Raw genomic sequence first — 15,805 nt, forward strand, 5'->3', positions numbered from 1 at the left:
AGGGCTGTGTTTTAGCCACATCCTGGAACCAGGACAATACAGCAGCACACACCCTGAGACACAGCCCAGGGGCTGTCTGTGACCAGTGTGTATAATAGGGCTGGGGAGACTGTGGTTGGGTCACTGCTCTGGCTGCTGCTGGGCCCAGCTGAAGGCTCAGCAGGTCTCTTTGGCCATGTCCATGCACATAACCCTGAGGCTTCCAGGTTACATGTTGGGCAGCTTGTGGCTGGGACAGAGGAAACACAAGCCACATGGCACCAGGAAGGTCAGAGAGAGGCTGCATCTATCCCAGGTTCCTGCTCCTCCCCTCTGGGGTCACCTTTCGACAAGCAGAGCTCTGAGAAAAGCACTGAATGACCTGCCCCAGCTGGGGGTGTGCTGCAAAGGGAATATCAGGCCTGCACACTCCCCCGCACGGCGTGGATGAAGGCTTCTGAAGGCTTTGTATGTCTGTGACCTGCCTTGTAACACCTCCCGTCCTGTTCCTTTGTTTTCTCTTGGTCACAAACTTTTGTTTCCCACACTGCAGGGGTGGGCGGCAGGGGGCCTATTGGGGTCAGAAGAGCGCTGTGGACATGCGAGTGGGGAGTTTAAATCACTTCTCTCTGCACCAGAGCCTTCAGCAGGAGAGACACGGCATTTCCAGGGAGGGCTGCCCCAGGCTCACAAGATCACACCAGCATCAGGACTCCAGGGATCTCTGGGCACACTGCCAAGTTCCAGGACACCAAACGATCGCCTGAACCCTTCCATCTGGCTGGGCCAAAGACCTGGCTCCACCAGGCGCCAGTCACCCCACTCACTCTCGTGCAGGACAGGAGAGGGAAGCAGCTCAGAGAGCTTTAGGGCTGTGCCTCAGTAAGGCAGCCCCAGGAGGTGCCTCTGACATTGAACTCAGACTGGAGGAAGCAAAGCCCTGAACAATGGCTCCAGCCCTCCCCACCTGCCCCTTACCCTTTGGGGCTGGCTGGCATTGCCCTCTGGACACCTCTCACCCTCACCTGTCAGCATGGACTGTGTCCTCATTGCTTCTCTGCAGATCCTGTGTCTCCCAGGACTCCCTCTCTCTGCCCGGGGCTTTCTCAGCACCTGGCCCCACAAAGCTTCCACCAGACAGATAATCTGCTTTCCAGGCCCATTCCTGTGGCTATGTGCTTAGAACCACAGAATCCTGGGGCTGGAAGGGACCTCAGGAGATCATTGAGTCCAGCCTCCTCCCCAAAGCAGGAGCAACCCCAACTAAATCATCCCAGCCAGGGCTTTGTCAAGCCAGGGCTAAAAAACCTCCAGGGATGGAGATTTCACCACCTCTTCAGGTAACGCTCTGCAGGGCTTCACCGCCCTTTTGGGGAAAATAAAAGCAGTAGCAGCCCTGTGCTGGGCTATCACTGCCATGACTTGGATTTGAACCAAGGTTTCTGCAGCCACAGTGCAGAGTACTAACCACTGTACGATCATGGCCAGCTGGAGAAGCCTTCTTGTGAGCTTTCCATTCGAGGGCATCACCCCACAGTCTGGGACCTGGGCCACTGCTCCAGCTGCAGGCAGGACTCTTTGGGCTCCAGGGGCACAAGGCAAATTAACAGCCAGCTGCCCACAGACGGGCTTCAGCCCAGCACTGCCAGATAAAGAGCCTGATGGTCATCCCACTTGTGCTGGTAAAAGGGGCTTTTCCTTTTGGCCCTCGATACAAGTGCAGTCAGGGCAGCATTAGAGGAATGTACAATGTTAAAGACGCCCACATTGGAAAGGGCTGGGGGAGTTGCCTCAGGTGGGAAGCAGGTGGTTCTGTCTTTTGCTGCACTTCTACATAACACACGTTCTCTGTGCTAGAAAGTGCCTCATTCTTCTGGAAAGAGAGAACCCTCTGGCTTTTTACAATGTGTCTCCTTTGACGCAAATAGAGCCCTCAGCCTACTACCTACCCACCCTCGTCCTCCAGAACACAGTGACCCACAGCTTAAAAGAGCAAAAATTATACAACACACGAAAAGTTTAATAAAATCACAGAATCATCCACACAGCACAGCAAGTACATTTGAAAAAAATGGTGTTAAACAGCAAGAAACATTCAAGGAAATACACATAAAAATCAAGCTATTAACACACGTCAGCCACAAACTGGATAAAAATTCTCACATGCCTCTTTGCACAGACAGCTTTATAAACAAACAGACAAAAATTATACAAGCAAGAAAGAAAGGAGCTGGAGGAAAGCAAATTCTTCTCACATCACAGTGATGACGCAGACAACCCACAAAGCCTCCCCTTTGTGCAGCCCATTGCCCAGAGGTGCTTCCAGCCGAATTTCGGCCCCAGAACCAGAGGCTGCAGGAGCAAAGGCAGCGCGTGGATGAGGGACTCTGGACACACCACGCAATGCATTGTGGGTATGCAAAGGAGCATCACTGACTCTGCCCCAGAGAGCAGAGGAGCCGGGGTCTCCCAGCTGTGGCGGCTGCCCCTAGAACGGGGGTGATGACAGTTTTTATGCTGTGCCCCCTTTTTGGCCCTGCACTAAGCTGGTCCCCACAACCTGTGGGAGAACCATAGGAAGGGATGCTGGCCTGTGTCTGGTTGTGTAGATCAGTCTATTGCTGTTGGGGCAGAGAGGAGATTGTGACATTCATTCCCCCTTGGGCAAGTGTCTGTCCCTTTCCCAGCTGTGTACTGCACAGCTCAGGAGCTGGGAGAGACCAGAGCCCCTGAACCAGCCTTGGGAACAGGCCCTTCCCTTAGAGGCAGCTGCCCTATCACTGGCTGCAGCTGAACCAGGGCTGCCCACTCCTTGCCAGGGCATTACACAGGTGAGTGCAGCACTGTTGGGCTGACATAGGAGACAGGCTGGGCCCAGCAGCAGCCAGAGCAGTGACCACACCCCAGGGTCAGCATTTCCCCCAGGCACAGACTCCCCTGGCCTCTTCCACACACTGGTCACAGACAGCCCCTGGGCAGTGTCTCAGGGTGTGTGCTGCTGTAGTGTCCTGCTTACAGGATGTGGCTAAAACACAGCCCCCGCTGTGAGCAGGATTGGAACCTACTGGATTTCTAGTCCAACACCTTAACCACTTGACCATCACAGCTGTGAGGTCACCTCTGCCCCCCCAGGCCAGAGACCCTGGTGAATGCTCGGTGGGCCGAGGCTGGTAAGGAACACTGCCGGACAGCTGGTGGGGTTTACTGCCCTCCCCTTTCTTCAGCCCCGGCCACCACAGAGACTTTGATAATCTGCACCCCACCATCAACTTATGCCTCGATTACAACATGCAAGAGATACATTTCCTGCACACTACAGTACGAATCAAGGATGGCCTGATCAGTACCACACTGTATCGAAAACCTACTGATCGCTATACTTATCTACACCCTTCTAGCTTCCATCCTGCACACGTGGCTAGATCCATTGTTTACAGTCAAGCTCTTAGGTACAATCGCATTTGCTCTGGTCCAAATGACAGAGACCAAAAACTACAAGAACTTTACCAAATGTTCATAAACCTGAATTACCTACCAGGAGAAGTAAAAAAACAAGTCGACAGGGCCAGACAAAAGCTACATGCCCTAGAAAGGAAAGCTCACTAAAAAGCTTCCCCAGCTGGCCATGTGATTAGTACTCTTCACTGTGGCTGCAGAAACCTTGGTTCGAATCCAAGTCATGGCAGTGATAGCCCAGCTCAGGGCTGGTACTGCTTTTATTTTCCCCAAAAGGGCGGTGAAGCACTGCAATGCGTTACCTGAAGAGGTGGTGAAATCTCCATCCCTGGAGGTTTTTAAGCCCTGGCTTGACAAAGCCCTGGCTGGGATGATTTAGTTGGGGTTGCTCCTGCTTTGGGGAGGAGGCTGAACTCAATGATCTCCTCAGGTCCCTTCCAGCCCCGGGTTTCTGTGGTTCTAAGCCCATAGCCACAGGAATGGGCCTGGAAAACACAGGGTCTGTCTGGTGGAAGCTTTGTGGGGCCAGGTGCTGAGAAAGCCCCGGGCAGAGAGAGGGAGTCCTGGGAGACACAGGATCTGCAGAGAAGCAATGAGGACACAGTCCATGCTGCCAGCTGAGGGTGAGAGGTGTCCAAGGGGCAATTTCAGCCAGCCCCAAAGGGTAAGGGGCAGGTGGGGAGGTCTGGAGCCATTGTTCAGGGCTTTGCTTCCTGCAGTCTGAGTTCAATGTCAGCGGCACCTCCTGGGGCTGCCTTACTGAGGCACAGCCCTAAAGCACTCTGAGCTGCTTCCCTCTCCTGTCCTGCACGAGAGTGAGTGGGGTGACTGGCGCCTGTTGGAGCCAGGTCTTTGGGCCAGACAGATGGAAGGGTTCAGGCGATCGGTTGGTGCCCTGGAACTTGGCAGTGTGCCCAGAGCTCCCTGGAGTCCTGATGCTGGTGTGATCTTGTGAGCCTGGGGCGGCCCTCCCTGGAAATGCCGTGTCTCTCCTGCTGAAGGCTCTGGTGCAGTGAGAAGTGATTTCAACTCCCCACTCAGATGTCCAGAGCGCTCTTCTGACCCCAATAGGCCCCCTGCCGCCCACCCCTGCAGTGTGGGAAACAAAAGTTTGTGACCAAGAGAAAACAAAGGAACAGGACGGGAGGTGTTACAAGGCAGGGCACAGACATACAAAGCCTCCAGAAGCCTTCTTCCACGCCGTGCTGGGGAGTTTGCAGGCCTGATATTCCCTCTACAACACACCCCCAGCTGGGGCAGGTCATTCAGTGCTTTTCTCAGAGCTCTGATTGTAGAAAGGTGACCCCAGATGGAAGAAGCAGAAACCTGGGACAGATGCAGCCTCCCTCTGACCTTCCTGGTGATATGTGGCTTGTGTTTCCTCTGTCCCAGCCACAAGCTGCCCAGCATGTAGCCTGGAAGCCTCAGGGTTATGCGCATGGGCATGGCCAAAGAGACCTGCTGAGCCTTCAGCTGGGCCCAGCAGCAGCCACAGCAGTGACCCCACCACAGACTCCCCTGCCCTCTTACACACACTGGTCACAGACAGCCCCTGGGCCGTGTCTCAGGGTGTGTGCTGCTGTGTTGTCCTGGTTACAGGATGTGGCTAAAACACAGCCCTCGCTGTGAGCAGCATTTGAACCTGCACAAGGAAACCCCATTGGATTTCAAGTCCAACACCTTAACCACTCAGCCATCACAGCTGTGCAACTTTTCTCTGCCCCCCAGGCCAGAGACCCTGGTGAATGCTCAGTGGGCTGAGGCTGGTCAGGAACACTGCCAGACAGCTGGTGGGGTTTGCTGCCCTCCCCTTTCCTCAGCCCTGGCCCCGGCAGTGTCCCTGGAAGCTGTGTGCTTGGGTGGCTGCTCAGGAAAGATGCAGGTGCTGCCTGGCTAATTAGCAGAGCCCCACAGGCAGCAGCCGGTGTTTCTCTTGGAGGTGCACATCTGCCCAGGCCTTGGTGCACAGAGGAAAATGTATTCTACATCCCCAGGGAGCATTCGAGGGAACTGTGGCCCTGGGGCAGCAGATGGTGGGGGAGGGGGATCATGCTGCCCCGGCTAAAGTTCAATGTAAAATCGGAAAAATCACAGCTTTCTAATTCAGAAAATATTGTTGCCACAAGGTGCAAATAGAAGAACATTTTCATTTACGCTCAGCAGGTTTCCAAAAGCCGGCACCTAGGTACACTTCTCACAGTGGAATCACTTCCTTTGTTATCCTTCCCTCACATCTCTCCCCAGGTGGAACTTCTCCCAATGGCCTCCTTTGAATGTCAACGGCAGCATTTCTAGAGATCCCACACATGGAGCCAAACAAAACAAGGATTAAATGGTCAGCCTGGGCTGTGCAGCGACAATGTACATGTGCCAGAGACACCACAGCGACCTCATGTGCAGCCGCTCTCCCGTCAGGGCTGGTTCTCTATGCAAGGCAGGGCACAAACACCCTCCTGAGCTCCAGCTCTGAAAATGCCTCGGAGAAAAGTCATAGAATTAAATAAGCAAGAGACTGAAATTCTGTCTGTAGCCAGTCTCAGCTCAGGGAAACACCACTGCAGAACTATGAACTCTGCCTCCTCCGACAGGTGGACTTTCCCCATTTAGAGACCATCCCCCACTCAATGCAAGGGGCCAGATCCTTGCTGCACCTGGTGCAGCTCTGGGGGAACCCAAAGGAGCATCGATGTCACATTTCCACTTTCCCCTCCACACCCAGCTCCTGCAGAACTGAGAGCAGCACCAGCAATGCTCTCAGGTGCGCTTACCGGTCTCTGATCACTCGAGGCCTCAACGTCAGCGGCTCATCAAAGTGCTGCTACACCCGCATCTCTGTGGCTTGCTGTCCTCGCACAGCGCATCAGAGAATGCAGCTCACACGAGCGTTTTCTTCACACGAGTGTTTCCTACAGGCTGAGCGCTTGGGTCACCACCCAGGAGCAATTCAAATGCCGCCCAGCTGATTAGCAGAGCGCGCCCAGCTGGCAGTGTGTGTGTTCATTGGCGGTGCTGATCCGCACATGCCTCGGTGTCTGTCTGTCCCATCCCTCCCCTGGGAAGGGCAGGTCGTTTCGACAGGGCTCATTCCCGCCCCCACACTCTGCTGTCTCTGCTCATGGCCTCTCGCCTGCAGGCTGCTCTGAACATGCTCACCAAGTGCCAGGCCTTGGGGTAAAGTGGAGACGGGATCCTGAGTGGTGTTGTCCCTCCTGGCTGGGTGCAGACAGCCATGGGGAACTCCAGCTCCATCCAGGTAAATACCAGCCTGGAAGAGGCCAGGGGTAGCCAATTATGTGGGGTAGATGTTCATTGTTGGGGTATCACCAATTTCTGGTGCTCTTTTCCTGCCCAGAAAGGTGGGTGTGCGGCTGCTGAGGGAACACACGAGGGAGGCTCTTGGCATCATCATCACCATCATAATCAACCATGGGCTCAGCGCCCGTTGGTGTCCGATGCCTCCCTCACTGTTTCCTTCCATGGCTCCCTGCTGTGTGAGCAGCAGCCCAGGAGAAGGCCCAGCACAGTCACCTCCTGAATGGGTGGGGGTGGGGGAGGTGGCACTTGGCCGGACCAGATAGAAGGCTGTGGCCAGGAGCAAGAGGCTGGCAGGGAGGGTTTTGCCTGGGGTGGGTGAGAGAAGAGGCAGTTCCCTTCATTCTGAGCAGTGCTGGGCGAGATGTGCCGCTCGTATCTCTCTCTTCCAGGGTTACGATCGAAGCAGAGGGAGGGGAGGAGGGAGCTTTGCTCCAGGCCTTGCCCCAGGGCCGTGTCTCAGGGTTTCCCTTTCCGCTCTGCAGAGGCAACAGGTGAAGGGGTTTCAGGGACAGCCCTGGCCCTGGGTGCCCCACCCCTGGGAACCACTGGAACAGCTCCCCCCTCTCTGAACTCTCCAGCACAGCCCAGTGGTTCTGCAAAACAGCTGAGAGGCTGCCAGAAATATTTGGCCAGGCACCAGTGAGTGCTGGTTCCCTCCCCTCCATTTGCCTGGCAGGTGCACGGCCAGGGGAGCCACAGTGCCTTGCTGGGACTTTTCCCCCAACTCATTTGGGTTTTGTCAGTGACAAAGGGACACGGGAGGAGAGTGACCCTTCTTGTCCTGCCCTGCCCCACCTGCAGAGGTTGCCATCTTCCAAGCAGCTGTCACAGACGCCTTTTCCCAAGCTCCAGGCTGCAATTGGATTCTCTCCACCCCTCCTCTCTCATCAGCCTTTTCCTGCCCCATCATGGGCTGGGCTTGCAAGGGGGGTCTCCTCTGTTCCCCTGCCAAGCATAGGAGAACTTTAGGGAATACATATGTCAGGAATGTGGCAGCAGGAACACAAGGCTGCTGAAGGCTGGGAGGAATGTGTCTCCCAGAGATCATTTGCATGAGAATGCAAAGGTGTGCATGTGTGATACCTTTTCAGGCAAAGCCTAATGGGTAGCAAGTCAGCCATGAGATTTGGTCTATTGTAAACATGTAGTTGTAAAATCACAATTGAAGCTGACACTCAGTGTGGGAGCTGTGAGCTCTCGCCAATGCTCTGGGTTGTTGTGGGGGACAGGGCAGTCGCCATAGCTGTGTCAGACATTGATTACACAGGGCTCCCTGGTTTAAAGCATTGTAAAAAAGAAGAGGAAGGGTAATGATAGAGTTAGCTTGTTCAAGGCCATGGTCTTGCTTATGTTTTGGCCATATAGTTATAAGCTTGTTTTGACTAATTCTTTTTATCTGTTCAAAGGTAGAGTTGGATACTAGGATGTTTATGAAACCTCATATGAGAACTATGAAGAGCTGGAATCACAGACTGGCAGCTGAGGCCCTGCAGAGCTGGAATCACAGGGTTCTGTCTTAGGGTGATCCCAAGCAGTGGGGTTGAGAGTGATGATGGTGATTGGCAGGCAGGAATGAGAGCAGCGGGTGGGCAGCTGGTAGGAGCAGCAGGGGACAAGGGCAACTGGTGGGCAGCTGGTAGGAGAAGCGGCATTGGACGAGTGTGGGCTGTGGCTGGTGGCAGGAAGGGGAGGCTGCAGACAAGTGGACAGCTAGTACTGCCCTGGTGATGTATCTGCGGGCTCTGGGTTTGGGACTGCACCGCAGAAGGTTCACCCTGTAACTGTGTGTGGGGTAAAGGGCCAAGAGCCCCAGCAAGAGACTGGGTTCTACTGCATATGGGGATGGGATCTGGGTGAAGGGGGTTTGTCTCTTCTTTGCTTAGATACACTGCGTCTGTCACTGTAACCTTGGGGTAGGTTATGGTCATTAAACAAGCCATTTCTATCTCAGACTCTGTGCTTGTGACGGGGCGGGGTGGGGCGGGGGGGGGGAAGAAACAGCCTTACAGGCACCCAGCGGTGGGCGGGGGGGGGGTGAAATTGTCCCAGGCCACTGGGTGGGGGCTCGAGCCAGTTGGTTGTATCCTTGACAGGAAAACCCCACAAGAGTTGAACTGGGCCCTTCTGGCAGGCATCTGGCATTAATAGAAGGGTTACACATAGAACAAGACACCACTAGGGATTAAACCCCAGATCTCCTCCTTATGCGGTAGATATGGTAATCAGCTAAGCCAGGGTGCCCCTCTCTCAGGAGTGCTCTTTGGTGACTGGAAGTCGCTGTGTTAGTCTGTATCTTAAACCAAACAACAGCCCTATGGCACTTTAAAGACAAGTGAAATAATTGATGAAGTGATGAGCTTTGGTGGGGCTGACCAACATGGACTGCCCAGAGCAACACCTTCCAGCTCCCCAGCACAGACATAAAGGCAGTGGGAGTTGCAGCCCAGAGGGCACTGAGGATTGGAGCAGTTGTTGGGTTTCTTATGTGCCTTTTTTGCTCCAGATCCTTAGGGGGTGTTTACACAAGGGTCTGCCAGGGGCAGGACATGAGCCCTGCAGGGCAGGGGTGGGTGTGGCAGTGACATCACAAGGGCCTGTTGAAGGACCTTAGCTGATTGGTTAAAGGCGGTGGGGAGACGGTGACCTCAGACAGTCCAGAACAATAGGGCCATCTCAGAGCCCAGGAGAGGAGAACTGTCTGCCAGCGGGTCAGCCAAGGAACTCCTCGCACCCGGAGATGGCCGGCTTCCCAGTGACCGCCGTGCTGGGCGCAGCAGGCTCAGAGACGGACGGCCTCCTGACGGAGCCCTCTGGACTGAGCTCCCCCTTGGTGCTTGACATAAAACATCATGGCTGTATTGTCCATGAAGACCCAAACCACTTTACCTGCAAGGTGAGGGCGGAAGATCTCACACGCCCTGTGAACCACCTGTAACGCTTTGACATTTCTGTGGAGGGGCACCTCCTGTATGGGCCAGCTACCTTCGGTGCACCAGCTGCACCTGCGCATGCAGCAAGCACACACACATCTCCACTGAATGGACACGAGCAACCGCCTGGAGAAGAACTGATAGCAATAAATAGAAATCAGATGGCAGAATGATAGAAAATTGATAATAGAAGCAAAAGGACACAGGAGAAAACTCTATGGGCAGCAAATTTAAGGACAATAAGATGGAGTTATTTAAGCATTTTAAGATAAAAAAGAATCAGTATTGGTCTATTATTGATTGAAATGGAGAAAAACATGAAGTTTTGTGCGTAAGCTTGTCTCTTTCACCAACACAGAATCACAGAACTGAAGGGAACCTCGAGAGGACATCTAGTCCAGTCCCCTGCACTCATGACAGGAGCATCCATTCATTCAATAAAAGCTCTTACTTTGCCCACCTTGTTGCTACTAAGTTTAGACATTTTAAATGCAGCAAATCTGAAAGGATCCAAGAGTTTTAAAAGAGCTAGCCAAGGAGTCTGCTGAACTATGAATGTTGATTGTGAGGAACTGGAAGAAAGTGAATGTGCCAATGTTTAAACAGGGAAAACAGACTGAACTGGGTAGTTATAGGCCTGTTTGCCAGAACCTGATTTCAGGAAAAATAATGGAGCTTCTGGTATGGGACTTGATAAAAAAATGACAGGAAGATAATGCTAATCACATGGGTTTGTGGAGAACAGCTCCTGTGAAGCTAACCTGAGATTTTCAGCAGATTACAAAGCTGGTTGAATAACATCATAGAGTTGATACAATTGACTTATTCTGGTGTAAAGCACTTGCCTTGGCACCACACAACATTTTGATTAAGAACCGAGAATGATCCAATATAAACACAACACACACGACATGGATTAAAAGAACTGTCTCACCAATTGGTTTCAAAATGTAAGTGTAAACAGGGAGTCCTACTCAAGCTGATGGTGTTTCTCATGAGGCGTTACAGGGACTCTTGACTCACCGCTATGTAACATTTTTAGGCGTGACCTGGAAGGCAACATCAAGTTATTATGGACCAAGTTAAGAGAGGACACAAAGGGTGAATCCGCACTAGAAACTAACTTCAGAGTTAACTTCCAAGTTAGGCGCGACTTCGAAGTAGGCAGCAGAGAGTCTACACACATTTGCCCTTTGGGAGCTAACGTCAAAGTCTTTACTCTATTCCTGGGGATGGAGAAGTGCCCAGCTTCGCTGTCTGGTGTGTGTCCATACTTAACTTCATGGTTATTTTTGTAGTGTAGACGCAGGCAAAGACTGCGGGAGCAGTAAACAATGAAGGGGACAGACAGGTCACTAACCCAAACCAATCTGGACACCTTGATGAACAAAGTGCAATGAAATATGTGTTTCTGTACAGCCCAATTGAAGGTCATACATATAGGAGCAAAAGAAGGGCCATTCTGACAGGGTGGGAAACTTACTGGCAGTGTGGGGCTCGGGCAGCTCAGGCTAGAGGGTGGGTGGCTGGCCCCAGCAGGGTGGGGCTTGGGCAGCCAATGGCTCGGGTGGCTTGGCCTGGAAGGCTGCCTGGCCTGCTTGATGGCTCATCCTGTACCGCCTGCTATCTTGTTGGCCCATTGGGAAAACAAGGGGAACAGCTGAAGGCTCAGCAGGTCGGTTTGGCCATGTCCATGCACATAACCCTGAGCCTTCCAGGCTACACGCTGGGCAGCTTGTGGCTGGGACAGAGGAAACACAAGCCACGTGGCACCAGGAAGGTCAGAGGGAGGCTGCATCTATCCCAGGTTTCTGCTTCTTCCCTCTGGGGTCACCTTTGTACAATCAGAGCTCTGAGAAAAGCACTGAATGACCCACCCCAGCTGGGGGTGTGTTGCAGAGGGACTTTCAGGCCTGCTAACTCCCCAGCACAGCATGGAAGAAGGCTTCTGAAAGCTTTGTATGCCTGTGACCTGCCTTGTAACACCTCCCGTCCTGTTCCTTTGTTTTCTCTTGGTCATAAACTTTTGTTTCCCACACTGCAGGGATGGGCGGCAGGGGGCCTATTGGGGTCAGAAGAGCGCTGTGTACATGCGAGTGGGGAGTTTAAATCACTTCTCACTGCACCAGAACCTTCAGCAGGAGAGACACGGCATTTCCAGGGAGGGCTGCCCCAGGCTCACAAGATCACACCAGCATCAGGACTCCAGGGAGCTCTGGGCACACTGCCAAGTTCCAGCGCACCAACCGATCGCCTGAACCCTTCCATCTGGCTGGGCGAAAGACCTGGCTCCACCAGGCGCCAGTCACCCCACTCACTCTTGTGCAGGACAGGAGAGGGAAGCAGCTCAGAGAGCTTTAGGGCTGTGCCTCAGTAAGGCAGCCCCAGGAGGTGCTTCTGACATTGAACTCAGACTGCAGGAAGCAGAGCCCTGAACAATGGCTCCAGACCTCCCCACTGGCCCCTTACCCTTTGGGGCTGGCTGGCATTGCCCTCTGGGCACCTCTCACCCTCAGCTGGCAGCATGGACTGTGTCCTTATTGCTTCTCTGCAGATCCTGTGTCTCCCAGGTCTCCCTCTCTCTGCCCGGGGCTTTCTCAGCACCTGGGCCCACAAAGCTTCCACTAGACAGATAATCTGCTTTCCAGGCCCATTCCTGTGGCTATGGGCTTAGAACCACAGAATCCTGGGGCTGGAAGGGACCTCAGGAGATCATTGAGTTCAGCCTCCTCCCCAAAGCAGGAGCAACCCCAACTAAATCATCCCAGCCAGGGCTTTGTCAAGCCAGGGCTTAAAAACCTCCAGGGATGGAGTTTTCAGCACCTCTTCAGGTAACGCATAGCAGTGCTTCACCGCCCTTTAGGGGAAAATAAAAGCGGTACCAGCCCTGTGCTATTACTGTCATGACTTGGATTTGAACCAAGGTTTCTGCAGCTACAGTGCAGAGTACTCAGCACGGTACGACCATGGAAGATTTCCAGTGAGTTTTCCTTTCTAGGGCATCACCCCCCAGTCTGGAGCCTGGACCACTGCTCCAGCTGTAGGCAGGACTCTTTGGGCTCCAGGGGCACAAAGCAAATTAACAGCCAGCTGCCCAGAGAAGGGCTTGAGCCCGGCACTGCCAGATTAAGAGCCTGATGGTCATCCAACTTCTGCTGGTAAAATGGGCTTTTCCTTTTGGCCCTCGATACAAGTGCAGTCAGGGCAGCATTAGAGGAATGTAAAATGTTCAAGAAGACCACATTGGAAAAGGCTGGGGGAGTTGCCTCAGGTGGGAAGCAGATGGTTCTGTCTTTTGTTGTACTTTTACATAACAGCTGTTCTCTGTGCAAGAAAGTGCCTCATTCTCCTGAAAAGAAAGAACCCTCTGGCTTCTTTTACAATGTGTCTCTTTTGACACAGATAGGCTACGTCTACACGTGAAGCCTACATCGAAGTAGCTTATTTCGATGTAGCAACATCGAAATAGGCTATTTCGATGAATAACGTCTACACGTCCTCCAGGGCTGGCAACGTCCATGTTCAACTTCGACGTTGCGCAGCACCACATTGAAATACGCGTTGCGAGGGAACATCTACACGCCAAAGTACCACACATTGAAATAAGGGTGCCAGGCACAGCTGCAGACAGGGTCACAGGGCTGACTCAACAGCAAGCTGCTCCCTTAAAGGGCCCCTCCCAGACACTGTTGCACTAAACAACACAAGATCCACAGAGCCGACAACTGGTTGCAGACCTTGTGCCTGCAGCATGGATCCCCAGCTGCAGCAGCAGCAGCCAGAAGCCCTGGTCTAAGGGCTGCTGCACACGGTGACCATAGAGCCCCGCAGGGGCTGGAGAGAGAGCATCTCTCAACCCCCCAGCTGATGGCTGCCACGGCAGACCCCGCTATTTTGAAGTTGCGGGACGCGCAATGACTACACGGTCCCTACTTCAACATTGAACGTCGAAGTAGGGCGCTATTCCGATCCCCTCATGAGGTTAGCGACTTCGACGTCTCGCCGCCTAACATCCAAGATAAGTTCGAAATAGCCCCCGACGCGTGTAGCTGTGACAGGCGCTATTTCGAAGTTAGTGCCGCTACTTCGAAGTAGTGTGCATGTGTAGACACGGCTATAGAGCCCTCAACCTACAATCTATCCACCCTGCTGCTCCAGAAGACAGCGACCCACACCTTAAAAGGGCAAAAATTATGCAGCACACAAAAAATTCAATAAAATCACAGATTCATCCACACAGCACATCAAATACATTTGGAAAAAACGGCATGAAACATTCAAGAGCATATACATAAAACTCAAATTGTTAACACACATGAAACACAAACCAGGTAAAAATTCTCACACGTCTCTTTGCAGAGACATTTTTTCAAACAGACGAGAGAGAGAGAAGAAAAAAAAAAAAAAAAAACAAGGAAGAAATTATACACCAAACCCACTGAAGGAGCTGGAGCTGGGGGAAAGCAAGTTCTTCTCACATCACAGGGCCCCCACAGACAACTCGCAAAGCCTCCCCTTTGTGCAGTCCATTACCCAGAGGTGCTTCCAGCCAAATTTCAGCACCAGAACCAGGGGCTCCAGGAGCAAAGGCAGCGCATGGATGAGGGACTCTGGACACACCACGCAATGCATTGTGGGTATGCAAAGGAGCATCACTGACTCTGCCCCAGAGAGCAGAGGAGCCGGGGTCTCCCAGCTGTGGCGGCTGCCCCAGAAAAGGGGTGATGACAGTTTTTATGCTGTGCCCCCTTTTTGGCCCTGCACTAAGCTGGTCCCCACAACCTGTGGGAGAACCATAGGAAGGGATGCTGGCCTGTGTCTGGTTGTGTAGATCAGTCTATTGCTGTTGGGGCAGAGAGGAGATTGTGACTTTCATTCCCCTTGGGCAAGTGTCTGTCCCTTTCCCAGCTGTGTACTGCACAGCTCAGGAGCTGGGAGAGACCAGAGCCCCTGAGCCAGCCTTGGGAACAGGCCCTTCCCTTAGAGGCAGCTGCCCTATCTCTGGCTGCAGCTGAACCAGGGCTGCCCAGTCCTTGCCAGGGCATTAAACAGGTGAGTGTCACACTGTCAGGCTGACGTAGGAGACAGGCTGGGCCCAGCAGCAGCCAGAGCAGTGACCATGCCCCAGGGTCAGCATTTCCCCCAGGCACAGACTCCCCTCACCTCTTGCACACACTGGTCACAGACAGCCCCTGCGCAGTGTCTCAGGGCCTGTGCTGCTGTATTGTCCTGGTTCCAGGATGTGGCTAAAACACAGCACCCGCTGTGAGGAGGAACTGAACCTGCGCAGAGAAACCCTATTGGATTTCTAGTCCAACGCCTTAACCACTCGGCCATCACAGCTGTGAGACTGTCTCTGCCCCCCCAGGCCAGAGGCCCTGGTGAATGCTCGGTGGGCCGAGGCTGGTCAGGAACACTGCCAGACAGCTGCTGGGGTTTGCTGCCCTCCCCTTTCCTCAGCCCCGGCCCCGGCAGTGTCCCTGGAAGCTGTGTGCTTGGGCGGCTGCTCAGGAGAGATGCAGGTGCTGCCCAGCTAATTAGCAGAGCCCCACAGGCAGCAGCCGGTGTTTCTCTTGGAGGTGCACATCTGCCCAGGCCTTGGTGCACAGAGCAAAATGTATTCTATGTCCCTAGGGAACATTAGAGGGAACTGTGGCCCTCGGGCAGCAGATGGTGGGGGAGGGGGATCATTCTGCCCCAGTGAAAGTTCCATGGGGCAATCCATGGCCATTGACCACAGCCCTGTATCCCCCAGACCCCCCTTCAACCCATCTGAGGTGTGTCAGGAGCCCAGCCAGGGGACGCAGACGAGGGCCCCTCCTGGAGTGAGACTGAGTTTAAGGACTTCTGACACTGGGGAATGAGGAGCTGCTGCTCCACATGACTGGCTGGTGCCAGTATGCTGCAGCCTTCAGCCACCTGTTCTCTGGCCTGAGCTCTGAGGGTCACCCCACCTGAACAGCTGAACTACTGGGGAGAAAAGTGAAGGAACTGTGGCAGGCCGACTGCCAGGCCCAGGATGAGGCCAGCCACTCGAGGGGCAGTGGCCGCTACCTGCCCCACTTCCAGGAGCTCAACGGCCGCCTGGGACCCAAGGAGGCCGCACTGACCACCCACGTCCTACA

General features: G+C 53.7%; 3 non-coding genes across 3 annotated transcripts; all 3 read right to left on the bottom strand.

Moving 5' to 3' along the window:
• Nucleotides 1-1,392: 1,392 nt before the first annotated feature.
• On the bottom strand, nt 1,393-1,464 carry TRNAH-GUG (transfer RNA histidin (anticodon GUG)). The gene has a single exon. It is a non-coding gene; the product is annotated as a tRNA-His (tRNA).
• A 3,592-nt stretch (nt 1,465-5,056) lies between these two features.
• TRNAS-UGA (transfer RNA serine (anticodon UGA)) lies at nt 5,057-5,138 on the bottom strand. Its single transcript has one exon. It is a non-coding gene; the product is annotated as a tRNA-Ser (tRNA).
• Nucleotides 5,139-14,941: 9,803 nt separating this feature from the next.
• On the bottom strand, nt 14,942-15,023 carry TRNAS-AGA (transfer RNA serine (anticodon AGA)). Its single transcript has one exon. It is a non-coding gene; the product is annotated as a tRNA-Ser (tRNA).
• Nucleotides 15,024-15,805: the final 782 nt, after the last annotated feature.

This window comes from Carettochelys insculpta, chromosome 7 (genome assembly GCF_033958435.1).
Source record: "Carettochelys insculpta isolate YL-2023 chromosome 7, ASM3395843v1, whole genome shotgun sequence".
NCBI classification, from domain to species: Eukaryota; Metazoa; Chordata; order Testudines; family Carettochelyidae; genus Carettochelys; species Carettochelys insculpta.